Source organism: Ricinus communis, chromosome 1 (genome assembly GCF_019578655.1).
Source record: "Ricinus communis isolate WT05 ecotype wild-type chromosome 1, ASM1957865v1, whole genome shotgun sequence".
NCBI lineage: Eukaryota > Viridiplantae > Streptophyta > Magnoliopsida > Malpighiales > Euphorbiaceae > Ricinus > Ricinus communis.
Genome location: NC_063256.1, coordinates 26,425,974 through 26,439,316, shown reverse-complemented (window position 1 = coordinate 26,439,316; position 13,343 = coordinate 26,425,974). Strand labels below are relative to the sequence as shown.

The 13,343-nt window shown below is 30.9% G+C and overlaps 1 pseudogene; it reads right to left on the bottom strand.

The window, feature by feature from the left end:
* Positions 1–1,213: 1,213 nt before the first annotated feature.
* On the bottom strand, positions 1,214–4,179 carry LOC125368691 (annotated as a pseudogene).
* Positions 4,180–13,343: the final 9,164 nt, after the last annotated feature.

Here is a 13,343-nt window from a genome sequence, read left to right as displayed (position 1 = left end):
CATAACTAGTTTTACCTTCCTCAACATATCATTTTCCTTTCTTTTCAAAAAAAAAAAAATAATAATAATAATTTTAAAATATAATAGTTAATTATTCCCCCAGTTGTTTTCTTCCTTTCTCTTTCAGTTACCTCTAATCCATTTATAATGTAAGGTAGGGGTGTTCAACCAAACCAGTAACATGACCAACTCAAAAAATCCGATAAAAACCGAAAAACAAATATATTATGTTTAAACTGTCTTGAATTGAAAATAGTTTATAAATGTTCAAAACCGAATAAGAGTAGATTGAGTCCGGTTTTGAATTTAAAAAATATAGTAAGCCCGACACAACCCAATATAAAGTAAAAAAGTTCAAATCCATATATAGAACATGACTTTTTATTCATGAAGTTGTTTTTCTTACTAACTCATATTTCTCATTATATGGATGGTTGAATGTTATAAAATATATAATAATTTTTTTTCTCAAAGCTTTCTATCATCTTGCATGGTTTAATTATAATTAATGTATAAATATAGTATTAGTCTTTAGTTATTTACAATTGATATTGTTTTATATAGTACAAAATTGTTAGCCATATCAGTGAGTGTATATTATAATTTTGTACTTACTATTTTATATTGCTGCTAGGATTTACTTTCAAATGAAATCGAACCCGATTAAAAACAGATGAACTTGAATTTATTGATTTTTTAATTTCAAATATTGAATTTGGTTTTAAATAAGTACAATCCGATCAAGATGGTTTAGATTAATATATAACCTATAAACCAATCAACCCAACTCACGAACATTCCTAAAGTTTGAAGGTAAGAATTTGCATAAAAACTGAACATCACCACCCTAAGGTTTGAAGGTATGAATTTGCATAAAACTGAACCAGGGTCCAGGGGCTTGTCTCACAATATACATCCAAATCTTGAAGAAAGCTTTAAAATTCTTCCCCGGGTTTCTCCAACTCGGAGTTTGCTAATTTAACCTTACAATCCACCATAAAAACTACTTTGAAGAACTTAAAAGAGGAAGCACCATGCTCTAACTTGCTGCCGGCTATGATCATTGCCAGGAATTAGCTTTTATGCCTAGCAAGTGTTACCTGAATTTTTAATAATTCAACACTTACATATTGCAAAGCCAAGCAAAAAAAAAATTTGCCTCCACTTTCATACTTTCTCCAAAACCTATCAAGAAAATTGCACACATAAGCTATTAGTGCTAAGCAGATGATATTATTCCTTAAATTTTATTAGGAGTATAGGATAATGTTTTGACAGAGAATAATGGTGACATTATCTTTTCTACCATAGGTTACATGAAAAATTTTAACAGAAATATGTCGTCAGTCTAAATGGTATACGAAACACCAAAGACAACCTTAAAATGCAGAGGTTCACACACGCGCTGAACGACACGCCTCTATGCAGCTTTCCATGAAGATAGTGGTGGAGTATCGGCAAACTTGTATGTAGCCATATTTCCATCATATCTATCGCCTTTTACAGCATCTGCAGAGGCAATGGATTCAAGCTCAGCCATTTCTACTGGTGTGAGTTTCACAGACAAAGCTCCAATGTTCTGGTTGAAGTTTTCTATCTTGGTGGTTCCTGGAATGGGGCAGACATCATCTCCTTGGTGATGGACCCAGGCAAGTGCTAGTTGTGATGGAGTGCATTGTTTCCTCGCCGCAATTTCGTTAACACGCTCAAAAAGGTGTTTGTTATGCTCCAGATTTTCAGGTTGGAATCTAGGAAGATGCTGCAACAATAGAAATGCTCATTTTGGATTAACAAGTACAGCCAACTCAAGAACAGAGGAAATCAGTCATGGTTACATAAACTTAGTAAAGCATAAGAAAGGACCCATAATATAATGCTGCACATAAGAATGCTCTTTCCCACTTCACTTGTGAGCATAACACAAGAGAATCAGCTTTCCTATGATATTGCAAAATAGTGGAGGGGATAAGGCAAGTGTCCCCTAATATGCCAGAATTTTTATATATTTTTTTTTTGGAATAGCAATAATGTTCTGTACTAGATTTATTGGGGAAAAGAACAACCTTAAATATTAATGTTGATGAGAATACTGCTTCTTACTAAGCAAGAATGACAAATTAAACCAAAGAAAACAGAAGCAAGAATGGGTAATTAAACCAAAGGAAACCAAAATACAGCTCTTCAAAAACAAACCAAACCAGGAATAGACACAATTCCCTCTGTCCAGAAACAAACAGAACACCAGAACTCTGAAAATTCAGCAAAAGCAACAAATGAAATAAATCAATGGAGCTGATTTCTTGTACCCAAGACTTAGGCATGGCCAGCTGCTTTTGACAAAGTATCAGCACAAAAAGAAGCAGCAAAACAGTACAGATTGGTCCCTGAACAAGTTTAATTGCTGTAAAAGAATCTCATTCAAAAATCATGAACAGCAGTGCAGTGAGAAGGTTGACACAAAGCAATCATCGGAGGGAATCATAGTAGAGATCACAAATCAGCCAAAACAATATGGCATGTACTGCAGGTTTTGTTAGTGTAATTAGAACCTTGAATGCTGTCTTACAAGTCTTTCAACAAAGGTGAAAAAAATGGTAGCAGTATGCAAGTACTCCAATAACCCTTGTTCGTTGTTGTAAACAATCTCATTTCAGACAAAAGGAGGTCAATACCTAGCAAAGTAGCCCAGATGCTGACATGAACTACATTTTATGCATAAAATCTGTTTAAAAGAACAATGTAAGCGAGAGAGGAGAAAGTGTATGTAAATTCTAGATGGTATGTAACCAATTCAGACCAACTTAGACATTATAACGATTAAAATGCTACTTCAGTGAGCCTTCTCCATATAATAGGATTGAGATACAGCCCGAGTAACCACCTCGGGTGCTTTGGCATGTGCCTCCCCTGGCTGACCATTGTTTGAAGTAAATTTTAAAAATGAGAAAAGGAAGAAATAATAATAATAATTATTGATACTTCATATCAAAGTTTGGTATTTTCTAGGTCGCTAACTCAACAAAAAAAATGAAAGAAAGGGTCCATGAACTATTGTGTCAAAGTTTGTGAAATCATAAAATCCAGAATTTGTCTCAATTTTTTTGATCAATCAAAGGTTGAAACTCTTTCTATTGGATTTGCAAATGAATTCCATAAATTTTATGGATTTCAACCAAACACAATGTAAATAATGATTTCATAACATGCAAGGATAGGAAATACCTCTATGATAATCCTCACTTTTCCTAATGATTAATATTGATACTAGGCATGTCTAATGCACAAGCAAAATATCATTTCTATGTACACGCATATCATACCAACCTTTCGAAAGTCAACCTCAGAAAAGCTTTCAACCAACTTAGTCCCTAGTGAAAAGAATCCTCGGCCCAAAGGACTGTATCAACAATTCCAATTCCAAGTTCTCTGAGAAAAAGATGGCATCACAATCAGGATTCGACATACTCCATAAACATGTTAAATTTTCAATTACTTTGAATCCCATAAACAACAATTTTTTTTTATTGATGTGTTTACCTGCAAGTAGGAACAATCTCTTCCTCGATATCTCTCGACCATAAGGACCACTCTAACTGGATAGCCGTTATCGGGTGAACAGCATGAGCTCTTCTGATTGTTGAAGCAGAGGCCTCGGATAGACCTATATACTTTATCTTACCCTCTTCAACTAGTTTCTTCAATTCCCCCATCTTGCAAACACAAAGGAAAGTCCTAATAATGATTAATAAAAAGCAAGCAAATCTTAAACGTACTAATTCCAATGGGGACAGGGCAAAAAGGGGGCACACCGTGATTTCAATGGGAACAGAAGTATCAATGCGATGTTGGTAATAAAGATCAATACAATCAACTTGAAGACGCTTTAAGCTAGCCTCACAAGCAGCTCTTACATAAGCTGGATCACCCTTAATCCCTCTCTTCCCATCTTGAAAAATTATGCCGAATTTAGTGGCCAATTCCACTTTCTCTCTCATCCCTCCTTTAAGAGCCTATGCAAATTCATATTAGAACATTGTAATGCCCAAAAAACAATTGATATCAGCCAAAAGAAATAGTAGATGGCCGTTGCTAAATAGTGTAATGAAATAGATTATTTTATAAACCTAAAATTTATTTGATTTTATCTTGTAGTAGTTCTCCTTCCTCCCATCTCTTCTCCCTCTCCCTCTCTTCTCTCCGTTCACTCCCTCTCTTTTATAGCATTTCCCTCTCTTCTCCATGTCGTCGTCGCGAGGTCCTAGATAAGGTTTTTATTTTTAAGTTGCATTTTAATTTGTTAGAAAACCACCTCTACCGCCAGTAAGTCACTTTTTTTTTTAAGTAATTAAGTTTGGTAAAAAATTTAATTTATTTTATATTTATTTTTTATTATTTAATTAATTTATATATTATGTTAATATTAATTTTTAACTGTAATTTTTTTATTTCTGTTATTACTATTATTTTTTGCTAAATTTGGGTTTAGTGTTTAGTTTTTGTTAAAATTTTTTTTAACTTGTTAGAAATTTTTGTTTAATAATTTATTTTTATATTCTATCATTTAGGTTTAATTTTATTAATTTTTTAAAATCTATTATTATAGTTTTTTTAGGGTTGTTTAGCTTTTTCTAAATATTTTTTGTTAATTTAATATTATTATGTTAATCTTTATTTTTATTTTTATTTTTTTGTTAAATTTATTTTTATTTTCTTTTGATTTTTAAACTATAATTTAGTATATAAATCTCATTTATATTCATATATATATTTTTCAAATCTTATTTGCTAGAAGACGTGTGCAGGGATTAATAAGCAGTATGTAAAATTAATTATCTAATTTTTTATATTGCTTTATATATAATGTGAAAATAAATATTGAATATAAAATTATTTTAATTTTTTTACTTCTTTTGTTATTGAATAAGCTATTGAATAAATAATTGAATAAAGTAGTTTGTTTAGTAAAGCTTGGTAGTTTTTGTATATTTAGTTTTCTTGATGAATAAATCATTATTAAAATGAAACATGCGTATTGATTGGTAAAATCAATTTATGATGTATGTTAAATTGATTTGTTAAATAATAATAATCTAGCTTTTAAATTATTTGTGATTTATATTAAATTGATTAATATGTTAAATTAATGATGAATAAAATTTTCAAAAATTTCCAACTTTAGCCAATCAACTCTGCATACAATCGAGCAGTTGTATACAAAGTCGATTGGCCAAAACTCAGGTTTTAGTGTCGATTTTCGGTATGTTTCATTTTTGAATGTCAATAATTATTAAAATGTACTTTCTAGAAGGTTTTTATAGATAACTATCCAACTTTTAATTATTTTATTATAATTAAATAGAATTTTATTAATAATTATCCATATATCTAATTTTATGGTTCAAAAGCTCTCTCTCGGCTGGATGTTCGTCTAGCCTACTATGAAGGGGCGGTCATAGTCCTTTCAAGCCCCCGTGGGAGTCCGGGCCGTGTCTCAATCCCATTGTCTATAAGTTCTCCACCTGTTGGCGCAGTCCCGGCAAACTACTTCTTAGAACTATCCTTCCGCCTTCACTTCAAACCTAATAATGTCGAAGGCAAGACCCCGGCCCGAAAAAATGACCGACGAGAGCCCTATTGATGACCATCGCACCTTTGTTTTGATAAGTCCTTTTAATTATTCATAATTCTTTGGAATTATTAGTAATTAAAAGAATATTTATCTTGGCCTCTAGAGTTTCCTCGTTCCTTCTCTATAAATAAAAAAGAAAACCCTAGGTCAAGGGGGTTATCAATAACTAGTTGACAATACCTATAGAGAACGATCAATAAGTTCACTAAATTTCTTAAAAGCAAACACTTAGCCTAAAACACTCTAGTTTCCCACCCTATTTTTAGATCAACATCCTTCTCTACTTCTGAGACTCGAGAATCTATAAAATATGGTGACAATTTGAGGATTCTTCTATCCATCTCATCATGTTCCTTGCTTTGTTATGATTTTCTTGTTTTTAGATGGCATATTTAGGATTTGTTCTTCATCTTTTTCTGCTTTTAATACTTAGACTTAAATCCATTATTTGCCTGTAGAAATCTTATTTTAGAAATAGATTTGCATGTTTAGGGTTTAAATATGATAATCTTGATGTTGGTTGGTTAGATTTGTAGGATATGATGATTAGTTTTATAATTTTTTCATGACTTTTATTAGATTTATGTTGTTTTCATTAGATCAGCATGTTAGGATTTTGAATTTGATGACTTCTGCGAGTTTTCATGATTAGATCTAAGTCTTGCCATGTTTCTTATTAGGCTCACATCATTAGGCTTCGAATTGTCAATCTTTCAATATTTTGGATAAAGTTGTCACATTTAGTGTTTGTTTGTTTACTCTAATTTGTTTAAATTTCAATTGTGTTGCTTTGCCTAGAAACGGTTTTCTTTACTTGTTTTGTTGTGTTTTACACGTGTATTAACCATTATTTTGTGTTTTTATTCATATGCTTGGTTACTTGGGAGTTAGGAGCTTTTGTTTGTCGAATTGGCCTAGAAACAACACTAGAGCCAATCGGCTTTATGAACAGCCGATCGATTATACATAGAGCCAATCGACTCTGTGACACAGCCAATCGATTGTTTGTCCGTTAGTCGCTTGTTTTGCTGATTTGTGTGGATTCTCGCTCATTTTTGCATATTTCCATTAAATTTAAGTAATTAGTTATAGAAGGGTTATAATAGCTTAGTTTTTCTTACTTTCTTTTACTTTTGTTTATTTTTGTGATCTATGAGTGTTGGACAAATACTTGCTTATTTGATTGATAACTAAATACAATCCATCTAGACTCAGGCTTTAAAATTTAGACTTTGCCATACAATTTGTAGTCCATTAGGTTAATAAGATGGTAATTGGGCCTAATTATAAAATTCAACTAGATTCAAGTGGGCTTTGCCATGTTTAATTATTAAATCAATCCATTTAGACCTAGGAAATTAAAACATACTTTGTATGTAAAAAGTAGCCCATTTAGGATTAAAGGTTGGTACTTGGACTTAACATATGAAATTAGGCTAGACTAAGTGGGTCTTTGCATGTAATTGAGTAGCTAATTAGGTTAATTAATAAAGTGGGGGTTGGGCCAGGTTTAGTAAGTCGTTCCCTCCATCCTCAAAAAGATTTGATCGAGATCATTTGAGAATGACATCAATACTTGATCAACTAATTTCATTTCATTCGAGAATGATATCAATACTCGATCAAATAATTTAATTTCCTTGCATTTGTCCAAGTAATGGATCTATGCATATGCTTGCCGCTTACACACGCTTTCACTCGACACTCGTGCTTATGCTCCCCAAATAGAACAAAACCATCATACTAAACAAAGATTAGAATGAGAGTCACAAAAGAAATGAACAAAATCAGAACATAGGTACGATTTTTGGTCCGACAAGGTAAGAGATCGCAAGTTCTTTATTCTTCTCCATACGGTTGGGCGTAAGGATCGAATCGATTTGATTTAGGCACCAGGGTAGAAAAAGAACACAAAAGAAAGGAAGGACGCAAGCGATAAGTCTATGTTTTTTATTTCCCACAAGGTAGAAAACTGAAATAGTATGCTTATTAGCCTCAAATATTCGGTTGCATGCGATTTTTATAGTGCAAAATCCCTCATTCCATAAGAGAAAGAAAATAAAAGCTTAATACAAGTTAGTAAATAAATAAATATGAATAAACTAAAGTCAAATCAAGAACCAGAGAGGAGTTGACTTGTCAACCATAGTCCTAGATATTTTGGTATATTTGTGAGTATGGGAAAACAACCCCTTAAATGGGTTAATTTTAGAATATGAGAAAATAAACCTGTAAAAGCGGTATATTTGTCGATATAATAAAATAATCCCATAAAACGTTTAAATTTATGAATTTAACAAAACAACCCTATAATAGTGCTAATAATTTAATATGAGAAAATGACCCCATAAAAGTGGTATAATTCTCAATATAAGAAAATAACCCCGTATAATGTGTATATTTATGAATTTGAGAAAACAACCCCGTAATACGGGGATATTTATCAATCGAAGAAAATAAACCCGTAATACAGGGATATGTATCAATCGGACAAAATAAAACCGTAATTTTGGTATATTTGTGAGTGTGGGAGAGTAACCCTTTAAATGGTTCAATTTTAGAGTTTGACAAAACAACCCTATAATAGTGCTAATAATTTAATATGAGAAAACGACCCCGTAAAAGTGGTATATTTATCAATATAAGAAAATAACCTCGTAAAGTAGTGTAATTTTGAGTATGAGAAAACAGCCTCGAAGAAAGCGTAAATTTTTTAATATGAGAAAACAACCCCACAATATGGGGATATTTATCAATCGAAGAAAATAATCTCGTAATTTTAGTATATTTTTTAGTATGGGAAAATAACCCCTTAAATGAGTTAATTTTATAATATGAGAAAACAACCCCATAAAAGGTGTATATTTGTCGATATAAGAAAATAACCCCGTAAAACTTGTATATTTATTAATTTGACAAAACAACCTTATAATACTGCTAATAATTTAATATGAGAAAACGACCCCGTAAAAGTGGTATATTTATCAATATAAGAAAATAACGTCGTAAAAGTAGTGTATTTGCAAGTCTGAGAAAACAGCCTCGTAGAAGGGGTAAATTTTTTAATATGAGAAAGCAACCCCACAATAGGGGGATATTTATCAATCGAAGAAATAACCCCGTAATTTTGGTAAATTTTTTTGTATGGCAAGACAACCCCTTAAATGAGTTAATTTTATAATATGAGAAGACAATCCTATAAAAGGTGTATATTTGTCTATATAAGAAAATAACACCGTAAAACGTGTATATTTATGATTTTGATAAAACAACCCCGTAATAGTGCTAATAATTTAATATGAGAAAACAACCCTGAAAAAATAGTATATTTATCAATATAAGAAAATAACCCCGTAATACGTGTATATTTATGAATCTGAGAAAACAACCCTGTAAAAGTAGTGTAATTGCGAGTCTGAGAAAACAGCCTCGTAGAAGGGGTAAATTTCTTAATATGAGAAAACAATGCCGTAGCACGGAAATATTTATCAATTGAAAAGAATAGCCCCGTAATTTTGGTATATTTGTGAGTATGGGAAAACAACCCCATAAAAGGGGTATATTTGTTGATATAGGAAAATAACCCTGTAAAACGTGTAAATTTATGAATTTGACAAAACAATCCTATAATAGTGTTAATAATTTCATATCAGAAAATAACCTCGTAAAAGTTTTATATTTATCAATATAAGAAAATAACCCCGTAAAATGAGTATATTTATGAATCTCAAAAAACAACATTGTAAAAGTAGTGTAACTACGACTTTGAGAAAACAGCCTCGTAGAAGGGGTAAATTTTTTAATATAAGAAAACAACCTCGTTATACGGGGATATTTATCAATCGGAGAAAATAACCCCGTAAATTTAGTATATTTGTGAGTATGGAAAAACAACCCCTTAAATGGGTTAACTTTAGAGTATGAGAAAATAACCCTGTAAAAGCAGTATATTTGTCCATATAAGAAAATAACCCTGTAAAACGTGTAAATTTAGGAATTTGACAAAACAACCTCATAATAGTGCTAATAATTTAATATGAGAAAACGACCCTGTAAAAGTGGTATAATTATCAATATAAGAAAATAATCCCGTAAAACGTGTATTTCTGAATCTCAGAAGACAACCCCGTAAAAGTAGTAACTGCGAGTCCAACAAAACAGCCTCGTAGAAGGAGTAAAATTTTTAATATGAGAAAATAATTCCGTAATACATAGATATTTATCAATCAGAGAAAATAAACCTGTAATACGAGGATATGTATCAATTAAAGAAAATAACCCCGTAATTTTGGTATATTTATGAATATAGGAGAATAACGCCTTAAATGGTTTAATTTTAGAGTTTGACAAAACAACACCATAATACTGCTAATAATTTAATATGAGAAAATAACCTCGTAAAAGTGGTATATTTATCAATATAAGAAAAAAACCTCATAATAGTAGTGTAATTGCGAGTCTCAAAAAACAGCCTCGTAGAAGGGGTAAATTTTTTAATATGAGAAAACAACCGTGCAATATGGGATATTTATCAATTGAAGAAAATAACCCCGTAATTTTGTTATATTTTTTAGTTTAGGAAAACAACCCCTTAAATGAGTTAATTTTATAATATGAGAAAACAACCCCATAAAAAAAGGTGTATATTTGTCGATATAAGAAAATTACCCCGTAAAACATATATTTTTATGAATTTGACAAAACAACCCCATAATAGTGCTAATAATTTAATATGAGAAAATGACCCCGTAAAAGTGGTATATTTATCAATATAAGAAAGTAACCCTGTAAAACGTGTATATTTATGAATCTGAGAAAACAACCCGTAAAAGTAGTGTAATTGCGAGTATGAGAAAACAGCCTCGTAGAACGGGTAAACATTTTAATATGAGAAAACAACCCTGTGATACAGGAATATTTATCAATCAGAGAAAATAAACCCGTAATACGGGGATATGTATCAATTGAACAAAATAACCACATAATTTTGGTATTTTTGTGAGTTTGGGAGAATAACCCCTTAAATGGTTTAATTTTAGACATTGACAAAACAACCCTATAATAGTGCTAATAATTTAATATGAGAAAACAACCCCGTAAAAGTGGTATATTTATTAATATAACAAAATAACCTCGTAAAAGTAGTGTTATTGCGAACCTCAGAGAACAGCTTCATAGAAGGGATAAATTTTTTAATATGAGAAAATAACCTCGCAATATGGGGATATTTATCAATCGAAGAAAATAACCCCATAATTTTAGTATATTTTTTAGTATGGAAAAACAACCCCTTAAATGAGTTAAACAACCCCGTAAAAGGTGTATATTTGTCTATATAAGAAAATAACCCCGTGAAACGTGTATATTTATGAATTTAAAAAAAACCCATAATAGTTCTAATAATTTAATATGAGAAAACAAATCCGTAAAAGTGGTATATTTATCAATATAAGAAAATAACCCCGTAAAACGTATATATTTATGAATTTGAATAGACAACCCCGTAAAAGTAGTGTAACTGCGAGTATGAGAAAATAGCCTCGTAGAAGGGGTAAATTTTTTAATATGACAAAACAACACCGTGATACGGGGATATTTATCAATTGGAGAAAATAAACCCGTAATTCAAGGATATGTATCAATCGGAGAAAATAACCACATAATTTTGGTATATTTGTGAGTATGGGAGAATAACCCCTTTAATAGTTTAATTTTAGAGTTTGACAAAACAACCCCATAATAGTGCTAATAATTTAATATGAGAAAACGACCCCGTAAAAGTGGTATATTTATCAATATAAGAAAATAACCTCGTAAAAGTAGTGTAATTGCGAGCTTGAAAAAACAGTCTCGTAGAGGGGGTAAATTTTTTATTTTGAGAAAACAAACTTGCAATATGGGGATATTTATCAATCGGAGAAGATAACCCCGTAATTTTGGTATATTTTTTTTAGTATGGGAAAACAACCCCTTAAATCAGTTAATTTTATAATATGAGAAAACAACCCCGTAAAAGGTGTATATTTTTCGATATAAAAAAATAACCCCATAAGACGTGTATATTTATGAATTTGAAAAACAATCCCATAATAGTTCTAATAATTTAATATGAGAAAACGAACCCGTAAAAGTGGTATATTTGTCAATATAAGAAAATAACCCCGTAAAACATATATATTTATGAGTCTGAGTAAACAAACCTGTAAACATAGTGTAACTGAGCGTCTGAGAAAACAGCCTCGTAGAAGGGGTAAATTTTTTAATATGAGAAAATAACCCCGTAATTTTGGTACATTTGTGAGTATGAGAAAGCAACCCCTTAAATGGGTTAATTTTATAATATGAGAAAATAATGCTGCAAAAGGGGTATATTTAATGATATAAGAAAATAAGCTCGTAAAACATGTATATTTCTGAATTTGACCAAACAACCCCATAATAGCGCTAATAATTTAATATGAGAAAACAACTGCGTAAAAGTGGCATATTTATCAATATAAGAAAATAACCTTGTAAAACGTGTATATTTATAAATATGAAAAATCAACCCATAAAAGTAATGTAAATGCTAGTCTGATAAAACAGTCTCGTAGAATGGGTAAATTTTTTAATATGAGAAAACAACCCTATAAGAAGTGTATATTTATAAAAATTAGAATACAACCCCGTAATACGGGGATATTTATCAATCGGAGAAAATAACCCCGTAATTTTGGTAAATTTGTGAGTATGGGAAAACAACCCCTTAAATAGGTTAATTTTAGAGTATGAGAAAATAACCCCGTAAAAGGGGTATATTTGTCGATATAAGAAAATAACCCCGTAAAACATGTAAATTTAAGAATTTGACAAAATAATCCCATAATAGTGCTAATAATCTAATATGAGAAAACGACCCCGTAAAAGTGATATAATCATCAATATAAGAAAATAACCCCTTAAAACGTGTATTTTTATGAATCTCAGAAAACAACCCCGTAAAAATAGTGTAATTGGGAGTTTGAGAAAACAGCCTCGTAGAAGGGGTAAATTTTTTAATATGAGAAAACAACCCCGTAATACGGGGATATTTATCAACCGGAGAAAATAGCCATGTAATTTTGGTATATTTGTGAGTATATGAAAACAACCCCTTAAATGAGTTAATTTTAGAGTATGAGAAAACAACCCTGTAAAAGGGGTATATTTGTCAATATAAGAAAATAACTCCGTAAAACATGTAAATTTATGAATTTGATAAAACAACCCTATAATAGGCTAATAATTTAATATGAGATAAAGACCCCGTAAAAGTGGTATAATTAACAATATAAGAAAATGGCCCCGTAAAACGTGTAAATTTATGAATTTAACAAATCAACCCCATAATAGTGCTAATAATTTAATATGAGAAAACGATCCCGTAAAAGTGGTACATTTATCAATATAAGAAAATAACCCCGTAAAACGTGTATATTTATGAATCTAAAAACACAACCCATAAAAGTAGTGTAAATGCGAGTCTGAGAAAACATCCTCGCAGAAGGGGCAAATTTTTTAATATGAGAAAACAACCCCGTAATACCAGGATATTTATCAATCGGAAAAAATAACCTCGTAATTTTAGTATGTTTGTGAGTATAAGAAAACAACCCCTTAAATGGGTATATTTTATAATATCCTTGTAAAATGTGTACATTTATGAATTTGACAAAACAACTCCATAATAGTGCTA